This window comes from Neolamprologus multifasciatus, chromosome 12 (genome assembly GCF_963576455.1).
Source record: "Neolamprologus multifasciatus chromosome 12, fNeoMul1.2, whole genome shotgun sequence".
In the NCBI taxonomy this organism is placed as follows: domain Eukaryota; kingdom Metazoa; phylum Chordata; class Actinopteri; order Cichliformes; family Cichlidae; genus Neolamprologus; species Neolamprologus multifasciatus.
The window spans coordinates 21,983,352-22,001,233 of record NC_140450.1 but is presented as its reverse complement, the minus strand read 5'-3'; the positions used below and the strand labels follow the sequence as shown (position 1 = coordinate 22,001,233).

The 17,882-nt window shown below is 41.9% G+C and overlaps 1 pseudogene across 1 annotated transcript in view; it reads right to left on the bottom strand.

Annotated features, from left to right (window-relative positions):
- Nucleotides 1-17,882, bottom strand: part of LOC146506958 (uncharacterized) — a 303,858-nt pseudogene that overhangs the window by 9,204 nt on the left and 276,772 nt on the right. The window contains exons 8-9 of the transcript XR_014877373.1: nt 7,585-7,622; nt 1,815-1,935 (exon numbers count right to left, since the gene is read on the bottom strand). The product of XR_014877373.1 is annotated as an uncharacterized LOC146506958 (transcript). The remainder of the gene's footprint in view (nt 1-1,814; nt 1,936-7,584; nt 7,623-17,882) is intronic.

Here is a 17,882-nt window from a genome sequence, read left to right as displayed (position 1 = left end):
CCTGGCACACACATCTCAAAAGCTCTTTCAGGGGATGTTAAAGCAATATAGTAAGCAATTTTCCAAAGTGGATTACAAATTTCACATCCAGGTTTTATTGCACATTACGATAACTTAACCACATCTAAATGTTCCGCATAAATGGGAAATATGTGCTGCTTAATATGCTATTTTTCATTTTTTAAGAAGCGCTTTGCAAACCCTGCCAAGCGAGGGAGCCTGCTGGTTTGTGTGGTGGGGGAGTCAATAATCTTTATGAGGTGGATTTTAATTACAAGGAGATAACTGAGTATCCTCCTCACGGCAAGCCTCCATCAATCTCTATTCTGCATCAAGCTGTACATAGCCTTGGCACACACGCACACAGGCATGCACGCACGTACACACACGCTCGCACGCACACACATGCAGACGTAGATACCCTTTCAGACATGATTGATCAATCAATCAATCAGTAATGTATTATTTTCATCTCAGTGAAGCAAACCTTATAAAAGCATATGAGACAGGCATTTCTGGATGGCATTTTACAACAGATGCAGCACTAACACATACATGTACATACACACAAAATACAGACACGCAGACACGTTTACCGAGACTCTGGCAGAGTAATCCGGCTAAAAAAGGTTAAGGCTGATGTTTTCCGTACGAACGACAGTCTGTGAAAGGTCAGATCAATCATGTGCTAAGCATGTCTCGTAAGCAATCCATAAAGCACTTGTTTTAAATAATAACATTTTATAGATCATTTAAAGACATAACTGTACCACAGGCAGGTATGGCCTCATGTGCCAAATGGTCTTCAGAGAGCCAAGAATTCAAATGGAACAAACTTAATATATGGCGAGTGCAGCTCATTTAATGATCCGGTGGCATTTCTAGTGAAACCGTGCACGCAGTGCCAGCAAACGTCTCCGTTCAACAATAGGCAATTCTTTTCTCTGAATGTTGCAGCATAGCAGTAGCATGTAAATGTGCCTTTCACTTGAAACAATTACACTGCCTTTTCTCTTTATGCAGAAGATGTTACGTTGGCCATGTAACCGCTTTAATTCCTGCTGAAGAAGAAGCAGTTGCCTGACACTTTGCAGTGGTGTAAATGTAAAAGCGAGCACATGGTTCCCAGCGGCGGCACGTGAGAAAATAACGAATAAGAGATGAGTTAAGAAATGATCTAGCGCTACCTGTTTTCAAACTTAGCAAAGAGTTTCAGCTTTTCAGGAATTACAGTAAAGACGACCAGGCCAGAGGGAAAGATGACATTTGCTTGGTGTGCCTCCTTATCTCTCAGTTGCTATGGCGGCATTCTGAGATCTGAGTGGGGTAGTTTAGGGATAACTACTTGAATAACAAATCAATTCATTTTGTATATCACCTAACGGAAGAAGCTGAAACTGGGTGCAGTGCTGTGCAGTTTCATTTGGCTTAAGAGATATTGAGAGCTAATGAGGTTGAATTTGTGCTCCGAGTGATGTCATTTGAGGACACTGAATCCTTGTTGTGTTAATTAAAACTCAACGAAATAATGTAGATGAAAAATTTGCATGGCTCAAAGCCACAGTGATGGGTACTACTGGGAAAATAAGGGTTTCAAGTTAATAAGTGGTTTTTATATATTATGTAGAGTGAATACAACTTTTAGTACTTTTTAATCACAATGAGAGATATTTGCAGTGACAATTAGACATTGAGGGTTTTAGTTAAGTAATGTTATTTAATTGGACTTAATGCTTTCAGGCCAAAATAATACAGCCGCAGGAAAGATAGGAACAAACAGTGGTCTTCTATTGCATTTTGGATGTCTGGCTCACCTGTGACAGCTGCACTGTAGCTGTCCCCAGCTCGTATCTGTGAGACCTCAGAAAGCTGTGAAGAGTTGAGAAGGCTAGGAGTCGATACGTGCATCCTGTCCTCTCCGAGTCCAAGCTGTCCCTGCAAGTAAAATAGCAATACAGTGTAAGTTACAGAAGTAGAATAAACATTAAAACAAAAGCCATTTCACTGCTTACAGATAGGATGTGTCACTATTTAACTATTCCTATAATTTTACCATTTTGCAGGCAGCAGTAAGTCTATCTTTCATCTGTTAAATCATGCTGCCCTGCCATGGCAAAAATGAAAAGATGGTTGTTATATTTGTCAAAGAGGACTTGTAGATCACCTGCTGAGTATCATGAGCGCATTCCTGTAAAGCACTGTTATAATATCTGCTGTGTACTGCATAAATGAGATGGGCAACAGGCAATTCATCTTGGTTCAAATCGCTGCCTCTAAGGAGGAAGCACTATTTAAAAAAAAGCACACAGCATTTTTTTCATCATTCATAAGTCTACTTCTTTTTATGTTTCATTTACCACCCCTATCCAGCACAGAGCCTTAATAGCCATAGCATCTCCCACAGTACAAAAGAAGGCTTTGTTCCTAATTTACATCTTTCTGTTTGTTACACATTGTGAGGGTGTTCAGTTTGACTCCTGTCAGTTGCCCTGCTCCTCTCCGCTCCTGCAGAGATAAAGGCTTTCTGCACTGTGCACATCGGCATGCCCTGGCATATGTCTGAAAGTGAGCACAATATGTATGGGTTACTTTTGAGTCTATGTGTGCGCCATGCAGTAATCGGAGTCTTTAATTGGTTATTCATATGCGCGCTACTGTGAGGATTTGTAGATGCGTGGCAGCATATGTTCCTGCTGTGAGTGTGTGCATCTAAGTATTTAAGGTGTGAATGTCATTGTGCTTCCATCAGAGTGTGCCTGTGAAAGCTTACTTGCATTTAGGTGCACTAAGTGAACACATGTGTCCGTACCTGAGTCTGTGCATGTGTTTGTGCGTCTGCATGTGTTTGTACTTGTTTAAGTGTATTTTTGTGTGTCTGAGTGAATGAGCACTGTCAGGTGCTGCTCCATGCTGTGCCAGCTGCATCTGGAGCCATCTGTGTTGGGGCGCAGTGGGAGGGGAACGGATGACTTTAATGTACTTGAACCCCAGACAGACCTTTCCCAGACAGTCGTCAGTATGAAACCAAGACAACTGGGCCCAGTCAAGCTGAACTGGCTGATCTGGATGGTGAGCAGGAGACAGATGCTTTGGTTACACTGTAACCCCCCGGTCAGACTCACTAGGGAACCTTTGGCAGTCAGATACACACAAACACTACAATGTGTTTGTTTCAATAATAGAATAATACTGCTCTATATCGGAGAACAGTCTCACCTCATTTTGGATGTCAGCCAACTTTCTACAGTACAATCCAGGTTTATTGTGTTTATTCCAAACATGCATGTATATGAAGTTGACAAAATCACAAGATTTAATTTATACTTCATTTGAGTTATCGGTTTAATGAACAAATTCAATTCCTTTCACAGTAATTAGAGCACATGCTATTGTGTTTCTTATGTTTATCAGAGAATTCAGCTCAGATTGCTGGTTTAGAATTTATGTAGCTACAACTGGAGAACATGCTGCAGGACTTGTTTCCCTGTGTTTTTCCACTTAATAAGTACAAAGACATTGTAGAACAAATTAGGTACAGGACATATGGCATGAATGAAAAGAAGTTAGCCACACTGGCCTATAGTTGGTGACCCCCTGGCAACCTCTGCACCTATGGAAAAAATGTGTCTTCTGCAAGAGGAATGATGCACTAAAAAAAAGAAAACCTTGTGATTGCTTTGATCACTAGCAAATTGCTGTAGTTACCCACAGTTTGCATGGAAGATGCCGTCTCATCTGCAAACACTCATTAATTAACCTCTAAGTGTAACTCCAAAAAATTACACAGTAAAAGCATTTCCTGCTGAAACCAACATGTTTCAATGGTGCAACCTTGAATTTAGTTTTAGACAACCAACTGTCTCCATTAACGGTTTGCATGGGACTCACACGGTTTCACAACCACTTAGTGAGCACTTGATGAGTGTTTGTAGACTTGTCATTGTCTTCATGCAAAACACAGGTGACACTGGTAATTTGCTAATGGCAAAAGCAATCAAAAGACGTTTTTAATTGTGACTGCAAAAATGCATAAAATGTACAACTATTTTTGTGACATTTGTGCATTCTTGGGCTTTGGTTGTCAGGGTATTGCAGCACCCACTTGTTCTGAATTCTCTATCATACAAGAAAAATAAAGACATATCCATTCAAAATGACAACCACAGTCAACACTTTACCCACAAAACTAAAAACAACACAGTATGTCAACACATAATGCGCCACCACAAAGACAACACAGAGGCCTCGTAATGATCTTGCAGCAACAATATGACTAGTGAAGCACAAAATCAATTAATGCAGCAGTAGAATCAATAGGTGTCTCTTAGCCTGTATGTCCTGCAGTTAATTAATAAACAAAAAGGACATTAAGCAGTAGAGCATCAGAGTGTGGCAACGACTATCATCAGTCACAATGTGTGTACTGATGGCATTAGCAGGAAGGGAAAAGAAAAACATAGACAGATATAAATGTGAGCATGGTGAAAATACCAAACACACCCACAGGCAAAGATGCTTACACTATGTACACATACATTTGAGGGAATGAGAATACATAAACGCACACTACACAAGCATGCATGAACACACACTAATGCACAAACAAACTCCTGCATAGTCACTTTCACACACTTGCGTGCAGGGAAGGACCTGCAGATCTATAGAATGAAAAAGGTTCAGTTTACAGCTGAATCCCAAACTGTATTAGCATCAATTTGGAATAGGCCCAAGGTTTGATGAGGCCTGAACTGTGTTGGAACAAGGCCCAGGGCTTCTGCCACCATAAGGATGGCTTGTTTATTATTTACTATGTTGGATGAGTCACCCTCATTACAATATATAAAGGATTGCAGTCGACAGGCTAAATAGCCACACTGATCTGGAGCTAAACATTACTTTTCTGTTGTAATTCTCAATTTTGCCCAATTAAAAACAATTCTTTAAAGGATTTTTAAAGTTTTTAAAATCATTGGTAATAATCTTCTGTAATTTGCAACTCATCTCATTCTCATCTCCTCTCGTTTGGTGCCTGCACGTTAAGAGGGTTGTTTCCCTCCACCGTTAAGGTTGGGGAATGGGTGTTAGCGCTCATGTGTTGAATGAGAATTCAGAGTATTCAACCTTCTTGGAGTTCCTAGGCATGATGCTGGAAGGTGGCCCAGCCCAGCACTACACTGCCCTAGAGGATGTATGGAATAACAGTGACCTGGGGGCCTGTGACTGGGAGGAATGGCCTGCTCAATCTAAACCTGAGGGGTGTTTTGCTGTTGGGCTTCCTGGTTAACCACAGTTTATCCATTACAAACACCATGTTAGGGCAAAAGGGTATTCCTAAATGCACTTGGCACAAGAACGCCCTAGGTCAGAGGTAGGTGATCGATTTTGTAACTGTATCATCAAATCTATAGTCATATGTCTTGGACACTTGGGCGAAGGGAGGAACTGAGCTGTTAACTGCTCCCCACCTGGTGAGGTTGGATCAGGTGGTCCAGTAGGATGCTGGACAACCCTAATGTACCAAAATGCATAATGAGGCTGTGCTCGTCATGCAGAGGAGCTTTTCAACGCTCCTGCAGAACAGCAGTCCAAGAAAGCTTGGGGACACTGAATCAGAGTGGACCACGTTCTGTGCCTCCACTGCACAGAGACGGGGGCTGCAGGATGGTTGGTGTCCGTCATGACGGCAACCCCTGAACCAGATGGTGTACACTGGAGGTGACGGCAGCCATCAAGCTGTAGAAAGACTCCTACAAGGCTTGATTAGGTTGTTGAACTTAAGGAATTAAGTCAGTTGACCCTGCTATTGCACAATTGATATCAGGAAACAGCACAAGGCTTTAAAATGTAGGTTTTCTGTATTTTCCTGCATTAGGGTCATGAAATAAGTAACACTGGGTTCGGTTGTTATTTATTTAATCCAAAGAATGGGGTGTATGTCAAAGCAATGGTTTCTTCCACAAAATGAATGATATATCAATTTTAGCTCTCTACTTGCCTTGATGCTTATTTGCTACCACCGTTATTCTGTTAGCAGATTGATTCTGGCTGTGGCACCTGCTCTCTGACATCATTCAAATTCCTTCTCACCTCAATCATGTGATACCAAGCAGGCCGTCTGTCTTTTAGTTTCAATAGGAGGAAAACAATGAGATTTCTATCTGTAATACTATTACTACCCTTAAAAGGGTTATAGCTGTCTGGGTTTACCTTGGTAAGGCAAGAGAACTTTATTAAGTTTAAGACCTTTTGTTTTTTTCATTTTTTCTGCTTCTACTGATACATACGAGCCTTTAAGCCCCAGAGAGAAGATATCAGCCTACTAAAGAAAAAAAGTTTAAGATGTCCCCTCATTTCACTTCTTCCTGTGCAAAAAAACAAAGTGTTATCTCTCAGAAGGTGGAACCTTTCTGATTTTTTTTAATGTGTTGACGGGAGTGGTTTTGGTGTGGCACTATGCGGCTGATTACAGGGGGAGACTTAATCAGGTGGTGCAGTCTGTCGGGGGCCCCAGGGGCCGAGAGTGTGCTACATCCTGTCAGACTACACAGAGAAACAATCAATCATCAGAATGGCTCCAAGACAGAAGAGAGAAGAGGTAGATAGAAGAGATGGAAGAAGAGTAGGGAAAAATGGAAGCAGTAGAGGATGAGTGAGGGAGGACACTCGACGAGAGAAAGAACATCATGGAGGAAAGAAAAACACTGTGTCCTTGCAGAGACTAACTTAAACTTATAAAGACATTACAATGCTTATGAAAACCCAATGAGTCTAGTTAGACTAGGAGCCATCCTGCAATGTAAGAGCGTAGTGCAGAAGCCAGGCACACGTCAAAGCTCATAACAACTGATGTCTAACATTTTTATTGCGCCGCCTCTCTAACCTTCACCTACATGTTTGTTTCACTGTCCTGGCAAAGCCTCATCCTGTCACATTGTAAACACGATCGCATTTTGGCCATGGTTTCAAACATCCCCACAGATAAACACCAGAGCCAAGAGGAAAAAGAACAAGTGAGAGATGGGAAGAGAGAGATTGAGGTAGGCCTAGGTTTTATACTCTGTGGGCTTTGTCTGAGGGCTGTGTAATGATGCAGCTCTTTAAAGAACATCTTAAATAAAAGGCCAGAACAATCCTTAGTGACAGGTGGGATTTTTTATCTAAAAGCGGAGTAGGACGGGGCCAGCTAACACACGTACACACATGCACATACTTTTGGCTATGCACATTTGAAGGGGCATGCTCATATATAAACATCAGAGGGTCCCATAAAGAGGATTTCCTGTTCTGCCTATGTGAAGCAGAGGAGTCGAAATGGACAAACAGCAGAGCCTATAAAGGTGATTTATAGAATTTAAATAGATGTGCATTCTTGGCACACCATAAAGGATATTAAGTGCTCAAAGGGAGCGCTTGGAGACAGATTCCCTTAAAATGTTTTAATCTACAATTTTCTCCAATTATCTCAAAACAGGACACAGTTAAAATGACACAAAGAGAACATATGACATGAACAAAAAAGCCCAGAGTCCAGTTCTAAGTTTGCCAATCCCAACAGGACCAAAAGTGGAAAAATGTTGGCTTAACCTCTTGCCCCATCCCCCAGGAGAAGACATTCCCACCATCTGAAAAAACCAAGTGAGAGAGAGAGAAAGACAGCGTGAGGAAGAGAGAACACAGTAAACCCAAACAGTCCACAACACACTCAAGCGAAACAACAAATATAGAAAACGGAGGTTAAAATAGAAAAGAATAAAGATAAAAGAAAAAAAAACGAAGGGAGAGAATGGAAATGCGCAGCTGACAAAAGTGGCTCAAGTATCATACATCAAGCACTTGTTACCTCTCCCGGTGCTTGTGATTGCACATGACTGCAAACAAGTCAGTGATAAAAATCTGAAGAAAGATGAGACCGATCGGGCTGGCTTTAAAGATCATCAATCACAGCCCTGTAAGCTCAGATATTATTAGTTCAAGTAAAGCTGCACTCTTCCATTTTATGGACATCATAAAAGACTTTGGGGGTGGGGGTATATAGAGGTGGAGTGTTGGAGATCCCCCAGTGTTTTAACTAGGACTGGGATGAATGTGTTTGGAAAAGCAGACTGGATGGATGGACAGCTCTAATGTAGTAACGTTAACTGAATCACTCACTCTGGACTGGGTTCCCCATGGGAAGGAATGCAGGATGGGAGTGTAAGGCCAATTACAATATGTTAGACTTAGTGAAAGTGTATAATAATAATAATAAAAAAATAATAATCACAATAATAATAATATGATAATGATAAACAACATGCATGTTTGCACAGCATCATTTGTGAATATGTTTTATGAACTTTTTAGCATTTATAGTGTAAGTGGGAAATTATATATACACACACACACACACACACACACCAACATTTAGGCGTACACAACAGGGCACATAGGTCTTTCAGAGATTTCAAAGAACAAGGATCCTACAAATGTGTGGGTTCCTCCAACAGTCCGAAAACTGTCAATTCTAAACTGCAAAAAGTGTGAATGCGAACACAAATGGTTGTCTGTCTCTATGTGTTAGCCCTGCAATAGACTGGTGACCTGTCCAGGGCGTGTCCTGCTATTAGCCCCATGACAGCAGGCATAAGCTCCAGTTATACCCCCGTGACCCTGAATTGGTTAAGCGTAAGAAAATGGATGGATGGATACATCACAGATTAGACATGAGGTCAAATAAATCAGATTCAGGATGGGAACAACAGGTGCACACTCTGTGCTCAGTCTTCATATCGAATGAGACACACTACGAATTTTCTGACAGATACAGTCCCAATTAAACTGGTAGAAATATCAAGACACTTAGAGCATATGATACAATTTCTACACAGGACCCTTGCATGGTTTGGCATGATTTTCTTAAAACTCAGAGATAACTTTTTTCTTTTCAAAGAAAAAAAACCCCCAGATATTATTTCTAAATAGTGCATGCATTTGTATGTCATTCTTTTAGATTAATGTAAAAACAACCGTAATGCTGCTTTAGCACCTGCTGACACCTGTTGAGGCTGCACCATGTTCTCTGAGCCTTTCTCTAAAATACTACAACAGATCTAAAAGGACACTACTACTTCTGGGAACAATACAAATATCTCACAGAAATCTTGTGCTCACGCTGATCAAATGTATTAATATTTTCTAATAAAATGTTACACAATCCATGCTCCTGCCCTCCAAACAATCTCTCTGTTTTGTATTACACATATTCCTCAAAACTTTTTTCTTTCCAACCCCCCTCCACTCTCTCTCTCTCTGCCTGCCACTGAGGACATAAAGGCTAGTGTGAAGTCCATCACTGCCTGGTGAATAGCTGCCCTTTGTGCCTCAGAACTCAATTCAGACGCTGAAAGGGCTGCAGCCCTGCACCTCTGTGTGCTGGATGATTTAAAAGAGTGTGCATGTCCACGGTCTGCCTGAAAGCCTTCTGTTAGGTTAAACATACCAGGTTCAGTGTTCCAGATTCCAAGTTTACTACACTTGTTGAATACCTTATCTGAATACAATCAATTCTGATACCAACACTTGTCTTAAACCAGTGTCAGTTTCAAGGAAACACAATTTTAACATAGCCAAAGAAACATCCTCTGCAGTTACTTCCAGCTCGTGGTAACAGTGTTTTAGGAGGTTGCCTGGTATTAAAGAATTTATCCTACCATTTCAACAACCATAACTTTCCTGTTGTTTTTGGCACAGTTGGAGAGCGCATCGACAACACACCGACGTCTCTCCCCATCTTTCCTTCTGCGCTCACATAGACCTTCGTTCGGCTTGTTAGGCCTGACACTGGCACCCTGGTGAACAAAAGGACTGCACGGCTTAGGGCTGCCCTGGAATGTCAGCGGGTTCACATTTCACATGCAGATGCATGACCCCAGAGCCCTTTAGTGGGAAGGTGCGCTTTAACCTCTCAGAGAAGCAGAAGGAGGGGAGAAGGGGAGTAAAGGGGCACCTTAGGGGGAATATGGGTTGGGGGAAGGGTAGGAAATAAGAATGTCTGAGTTTGCACTGCTTGCATCTGCTCCGAGTGCCTATCTTCCCTCTCTCTTTCCCAAAACACTCCCGCACAATGTTAAACTCCACTGATATACCTTATAGGATATTATAATTGTCGATATTCTGAAAACTTGTCAGTGCCGTCTCCTTTCTGCGTGATCTGTGATGCGCCCCCTCTTCTTCCCCTACTTTGGAATACATGAAAGCATTACATTTTTAAATGCATACTTAAGATTTCTCCCCAAATAATTGAAAAAGCACAATGGGAGGGGTTATGTAAGGCAAAAGTACTGTGAGCTCCGCAAAAGAAACCAAAGCTACTGTCATCTGCTCTCTGTAGGCCCAGGCAGGCACAGTTTCAACTCAAGGGCTTCGCACTTCTTTAACTTGTTCTCCTTCCCTCGCTGCTCTCCCTATCCTAACTCTCTCTACGCCTGTTTGCCTCTCCTTCTCTTCTTAGCTCTCAGTAGTGAAAACTTCAAAGACAACGAGATCTTCTGCAAAAGCATAAAATCTTCAAGCATAGATGTTTGTTTTGACCCTGAGCCCCTTGCTGTAACCCCCCATTCCCCCCACCCCACCCTTACTACTTGCAAGTCCTGCAAAATACATGAGGATTAAATCTGGATTTTTTTTTCTCACTCAAATGCAACTCTCATTCTTCCATGTGATACTTATGTGTAGGTTTTACACAAAGCAAATCTGTCGTATGTCACTGCTACTACAACAGTGACCTCACAAAACTGATGGAAGAAAATGAAGTTTCTTGTGAGGAAAGAGCATCAGTTTTTGAAATGTGCTGCAAGTTATACCCTTAACAATGAAAAAATGAGAAAAAAAACTCCACCCAAAATTATAAAAATGCACAAAGTGAACACAAACATGCATTAATGCTTCCACTCTGCTGTTGTGTGACTTCTGTAGTTGTCTGGGTTGAGAATTTAAGTTATTTCTTGAGAAGTACCAAAGGGTCATATCTGTCAGCAGGTTGTTGCCCCTAATCAGATTTGTCATAGCAGTTCAATGTAATAATATAGTAAAGTGCTCACTATAATACCAGACATTACCTTACATGACACCGAATAAAAATAAAAAGAGACCACTCAAGTTTTTAGCATTCTCTCATCATATTGCAGATGAATTACGCTCAGTTTGGTACTATGTGGTTGACCTTGGAAGGCATGGTGAAGTATAAAGCATGCTATTCACAGGCATCACTTATTGTGCACTCTGCTTTAACTGAGAGTACTGTGTTCAGTGCAGTGACAGTGTTAAAAGAAACACGTGCACACAAACACACAAAACACATAAATGTAGCCTTTAAAATGTTGTTAAATAAACAGCAAAACCACTGGCTTCACCAGCCGACTTCTGTCGATGACTTTACTTACTGGAGTCCGAGATTTTGCTCTGTGAAGAGACGAATCTATATTCAAGACAAAGTGCTCAATTTTTAATTTGCACACTCTACACCGAATATATGAGAGACTAAGTGTGCGCTCTGTGCTTAGCAGCTCTGCCCTCTAATAGTTGAGACATCTATAGCATCCACAGCAAGGCCAGGGGAGCAAGGGAGCAATCCATAGGCCTGCGTAGCCATGGCAACTAAACAAGGAATAGGCTAGATGTCAGGCGAGCATGGCTAAATTACCCATTAGAGAAAGCAGGAAGGGGAGAGAGGGAATACTGGTCAGGGCACAAGAGGCTAATGGGGAGATAAGATGGCCAACATATATACCACACACGTGCGCACAGACATACACGCACACAAAAGTGCACACAGCCACACGGAAACAAACAATGGGAAAACAGACCTAGGCTGTCACATGAAGATGCCACTTATGAAAACATTCTCAAATAATAAATTCAAGTAAAACTTTCACAGTGTTCACATGCAGTAATGCACTCATAAACCTATGCAGGTATACATATACTAAAAGTATGTGTGCGCACACAAACATACATGCACACACTAGCATACAAAGGGCACACGGGGAAGACAAAATGGTTTTAATAAAGACGCCCTCTTGGAGAGGTTGCTGGTGAATGTGAGGGAGATGTATTTATAGGAATCCTCCTGTGAGATCCTCTGTGCCGGGATTCACATCTTTGCATGAGAAAGCGAGAGAAAGGGAAACAGAAAGAATGAGACAGAGATGTTGTGTTATTACCTGTTTCTTCATCCTAATCCTTGATGCATGGCCTATGCCTTGAGTCTATACTGCTGAATAAAACAATAAAGAACAAATGGGTCTAAGCATCTGCACCTTTGGAGGTGTGAAAAGGTAAAAGGGATATTGGCCTAACGGTTCGTTCCTACTATGCGCTTACATGCAACTGTGCACACACCTATATGTATCCAAACAAGCGCAAGCACTTAAAGTGTGCATATGTAAGAATATGGGAGCTTATTTGTGAGCAAATGGTCTGTGAACTCACACGCGCGCACACACACACGCGCACACACACGCGCTCATGCACACAGACACACACAAACATGATACCGGTTACACACTCGTACACAGCTAAATGCACACACTGACACACAACCCCTCTACACACAGAGTCAGGCAGGCAGGCTCCTCCTGATTTTAATGCTGCACATTCATTTGCATGCGCCATAATTAGCGTCAGGCACACAGAGGCTGGTCCTGGGGGAGCCCTGTGATAACCGCTTCCTCTTCTATTAGGGCTCTCATTCCAAGAGTGTCAGACATTGCACATCTTCATTGTGGGGCCTGCAGCACATGGGCTCAGTGGAAACTCTGCCGCCGTAGCTACTGCTGGAACATTTAGAAGACGATGGTTTCAGGGGCTAGAGGAAAGGTTGCAGTGGATGCTGGACTTGGTGTAGGATGTGTAAAGAGTGTAAAGAAAAGAAAGGAATGAAGTGATAAGTTCGTAAAACAAAGGGGAAGAGGGAACGAGAGACAAAGAGAGGTAGTAAAGCGGTTACACATTGTGCAGCAGACAGACAAGCTGGACAGAGGTAATGAATGCAGTTATTAAATTGTTTCAGCTGCAAAGAGGTCTATTCTTATGCCATTATAAAGGGAACAATTTATCCCCACTGATCGGCCCTGTCTCCTTTCTCCTCGCTCACTTTGATCTGCCAGCATATTGCCTTGATGTGTCCTATTCAATAGCGAATCTGGGGCAATTTTAATGCTTTTGTACCTCGCCACCGCTCCACTTCTCCCTCCCTGTTTAAAAATAGCTGTTAATTATAAGTGCAGTTTAAATGTCTCTAGTGACCCAGAAATGCAGGTTGGAGTGAGAAGAAGGGATTGAGAATCTCCAAGTTTAAAAAGAGCGAGACTCGATTTCTTCCCCTCTTTATCATGCTTTCTTCAATCTCCCTTTTTTTCCTCACACCCCCCTACCACTTCTTTGTCTTCTCCATTCACCTCCCCTCCGATTCTACTTCACCATCTCTTTAGTGTTCCTCCACATTTTCTTTTTCTCCATCTCTCGCTCTCTCTGTCTCCTCTGTGGTGTTTCTTCGGCTCGGCGGGAGTGAGCAGGGCTGGAGGATAGGGGATTCAGTTCTTTTTCTCCAACACACGAGAGAACTGCAGCGAGACATCGGAGACCATGGCTGTGAAACCGCTTCAGTCTGCAGATTGTATGTGCGTCACGCAGAGTCTTTGTATCTCTCTCCCCAACTTCTTCCTCTCATGCAGCCGCAGGAGTGGGATGTTGAAAGGAAAGGCATGTGAAGGTGCGCTAGGTAGCACAGTACGAGGCACAGGCACAGAGTATACCTGTGGGGAAGAGAAGGGGCTGTGCAGGGACCTGAGGTGTGCACCTGGGGGGGTGCAGTGTTATAAATAAGGCATTAGCCTCTTGAAGGGAACAGAGATGTGAGGGGCTGTCTCGGTAGCTCTCTTTTCCCCACTAACTCCAACTAACAGTTAACCCGAAGGCATGTACATGTACTCCTTTCATCGCAAAGGAGGTATGGTACAAAAAAAAGTCTCTAAGAGGTAAACTCTGGGACTCTGTCATGTCAAAGTCTGGACATTTGTTTTTTAAACTTAGGAGAGGTCAGGTATAAAATTGTCACGACAGTTACTTCAAAAAAGTTTGAAGTAACTGTCGTCACTGACTGGCTCACACCCTTCTGTTTTTTTGGCAAAAAAAGATGGCCAACATTCAAGAGTGTGAAGAAAAAGAAGTTACTCTCTCTGCTGGTGTACAGGTAGGCTTCATCTCATCTAATCAGAAGTATAATGATAAATAAAGTATCACAAATAAAAAATAAAAAACAACACCTTGAGAACACCTTTCGGCACCCACCTTTCTAATGTAACTGTAGAACATGAACAAATCATTTCCAAGGCGCTTTCTGTGCAGTGCATGGGACGATGCCGCTAAATGTGTCGAATTCAAAGCCACGCGCAAGGACATGGTTTATGTGTTGATCCTTTTCACTCCAGCGCCGTGAACGCCGTTTTAAGTTTCATGGTCGCACGCTATGTTCTTTTCAACAATATCCCACACAGTTGTGACCTTACATAGAGCTGTGTTTGCTGATCTGTTTGCCTACAGCTCAGCAAAGCGAGGCAGACGTGTGACTTCAACCCTTACAGTGTAAGAGCAGGTTAGTGATTAATAAGTAGATCAAATTAAGTCAGCAGCAAAACAAATTAGCTCGTCAAACTTTTGCTCTTTTTGAGGATTAGTCTAGCGAATGAGACAATGCACGTGGGGTTCAGATCTTTTTTTTATTTATAGTTTGACTGATTGTTGAGATTGATGATTGTTTTCACACAAGTCCTTTAAAAACAAAACAACACAAACAGACAAAAAAAGACATGAAACTGATTAGCAGCACTTGGGGAGAGAGTCGCAGAATAATAACAATACTGAGAAAGTTGCTCTAAGCCAATTCTGCCTTGCAATAATCTTATCTGTGCTCTTTTCTTACCATTCTCAAATACTACAAGCCAAATGACTTGAAATTCTGCATAGTATTCTTTAATTGAGAAAAGTGATTAGGTGATTTTTATCTCTTCTGTATCAGTTGCTAATAGTAAAAGCACTAGAAAAGCTAAGGTCTCCATCTTATTGTACTTTCAGACTGCTTCAATCTTGGCTTATCTGCAGTGATACTCATATTTCTGCAGGAGGACATTTGCTGACCTCAGCATCATATTGTAACTTCTGGCTCTAACTAAAAATTAACATGACCTCTGTCTGTCTTCGCTGGCTATTGAGCAATGATTTACACTGTCTCAACCAGTGTGTAGGGCTTTGCCTGACAATAGAAATATGTACAGGAGATGACTGAGCAGTGCTGAAACAAGGACCCTGTGTGGGTCCACTCACTCAAAGCAGGCAAGCACTTGATAGATAAATGAGAACAATGTATTGGTTTGTCCACAGGCATGGCAGAAATGACAACTTGTTAATACTGTCCTTGCTAAGGAAGGCATGACACTGTAATATGTAAGCGTTGTAAAATTCTCTCAAAAGTTTTGCTTCTCACCATACAGATATGTCGTCTTATTTTTCAAAATGACATGTAATAATAAACCAACCCAGGCCTATTCCGATGCAAGAGTTTTTGATATTCTAAGACTATCCACAGCCCATGAAGTTAATATGAACAAGTTTACCTTGCAAAGCACAAGGGCATGGGTGGAAGGGTGACAGGGGAACCCAGGTATAGCCAACTTTTGTTATCAATCAATCCATCCATCCATCCATCCTCTTAACCACCTCACACTTCAAGGTGTGTTCTGGCTTTGAGACTGGAGCCTATCCCAGCTTGAACACCCAGAATAATAAATAAATGTAAACAAAGAAGAAAGAAAACTCATCAGATGAGTAAGGAAGACAGTATAGAGATGGGAATAAAAGATGTGAGCTAATGACCTTGATAAGACCAGGGACACAAAGAGCCTGAGGACAAGACTTGATGTGTTGGCGTGACAGCAGTGTAGTAGTGCTGGTGACAAGAGGAGATGAGGAGCCTGCACTTCTTGGCTGGTGTTACACATTAGCATTGTTGTTTGCCAGGGGGCATCAAGGGTGACTGTGTGTTTGTGTGTGTTTATGCGCACAGAGCAAAGTAGGAAGACATCCCAGCCGAGGCCTTGCATGGTGACAGAGGCTGATACTAATCTAATGAGATAAGAAACGTATGCAAATGAACCTGGCCACAGTTCACACTAATCAGCTTAACACCCCGATAGATATAAGCTATCTGTCGCATCGTGTGCACACACACGCAGGCTCTCAGAAGTTAAAACAATCACTGAGAGGATTTGCCATGCCATGTATGAATACACTGATCCACACAAATGGGCCCGCTCACTTCTCCTAACACCTGTAGACTTGCAGATACTGAGTACAGCAAATGTTTGAACAACTGACCCATGCATACTAAATGCGAAAGTAGAAATCAAATGAGTGAACAGAGGCTTCTGTGTGTGGGTCTTTCTGTTTTTGGGATCATAAATTCTTCAAGTGAAATGTGGAGAGACAAGAGAAGCAATGGAACAGCAGGGAAATGTTTGATGAGAGGTGACTGCTGAGTCAAAAATGACCTGCAGATGACTCCCATTTTCCAACATCTCACCCCGTCAGTAAATACCACCTATTTATTAACATTAACACTACATATACTTGTTGTATTTTCACACAAATGTAATGTCTCTGTGAAAAACTGGACTGGGTGCAGAAGGTCAAGGTGTCATTCGAAATGGTGTGTTGTCACTAGGCAGAGCGGAGAAGTCGTGCCACAGCTGTACTCTTCAACACCACTCTTGGCAGCTATTATTATCTGTGGGAATCCAGGGCATCCTGCATGGTATGGGGGCAAAATTGACCATCAGTAAAAGACTGGCCCTGGAAATGCACACACAGCTGCCCCTCACACACTCTTCAGTGCCCACTGACCTTCGCTTGTGACACTGTTTAGACAAGAAACAAAAGATTTGTTTTTTTAAATTTTTCATTTAGATGCTTGATGTAGAGCTCTACTATTTAATGTGCTGTTCTCTGTGAGAAACACATAATATACTGCATCTTCTTTCCTACTGACACTCCAGGAAGTATAAATATTGGGTCTTGCATTAACTATATCTGTAAGTGTGCAGTGAATTACATAATGTGGACACTGTATGCTGTATTGAAATACCAGAAAATACATGCCATGTTCTAAATAGATGCAAAAATAATGAAAGTAGCTCAACTGCATCAATTTAGTCATGAACCTTTTAAATGTTCAAATATTTTCATAGCACGTCTTTGCTGATATTCCTGTTTTTATGCCTGTATTTCATTCTGTTTTTCTCCATGTTCCCCATCCTCTTTGATCTTTCTTTGACATTTACCACTAACCTTCCTATTTCAGTCGACCTATTCTTAAACAAAGCTCGGCCGAGACATCTTTATGGAAATCACTGCGCTGGGTGTGTTGATTTGTAAAGAGCATGGAAGCTGTTCAAGCAACACAGGTTATACAGAGAGACGGCAATGGAGAGACAGACACTGACTTCCACAAAGACAGACAGTGACATAGAGGAAGTGAAATACAGAGCACCTTGCTATAACTATATTGGTTGGCTCCAGTATGTTGGCGCCCATCTTATCTGGCTAGAGTCCCACACAGCATTCATCTAATGAAAACCTGGCTGGATGGCCGGCTGGCTGTCTCATCAAGGCTCATTGCCATAGGTTCCTCTCCCCCAGCATCAAAGTCACTTGGCTTTTATCAATGGCCAAGTAAAAGCAAATAACTTCACTAAAATTTGAAAGAAACCATGAAAAGAAATCTAAAGCAGACATGAAGGGAGATGTCTAGCAATTCTTTAGGGGCACTCAGAAAGACTTATTGTAGCAAC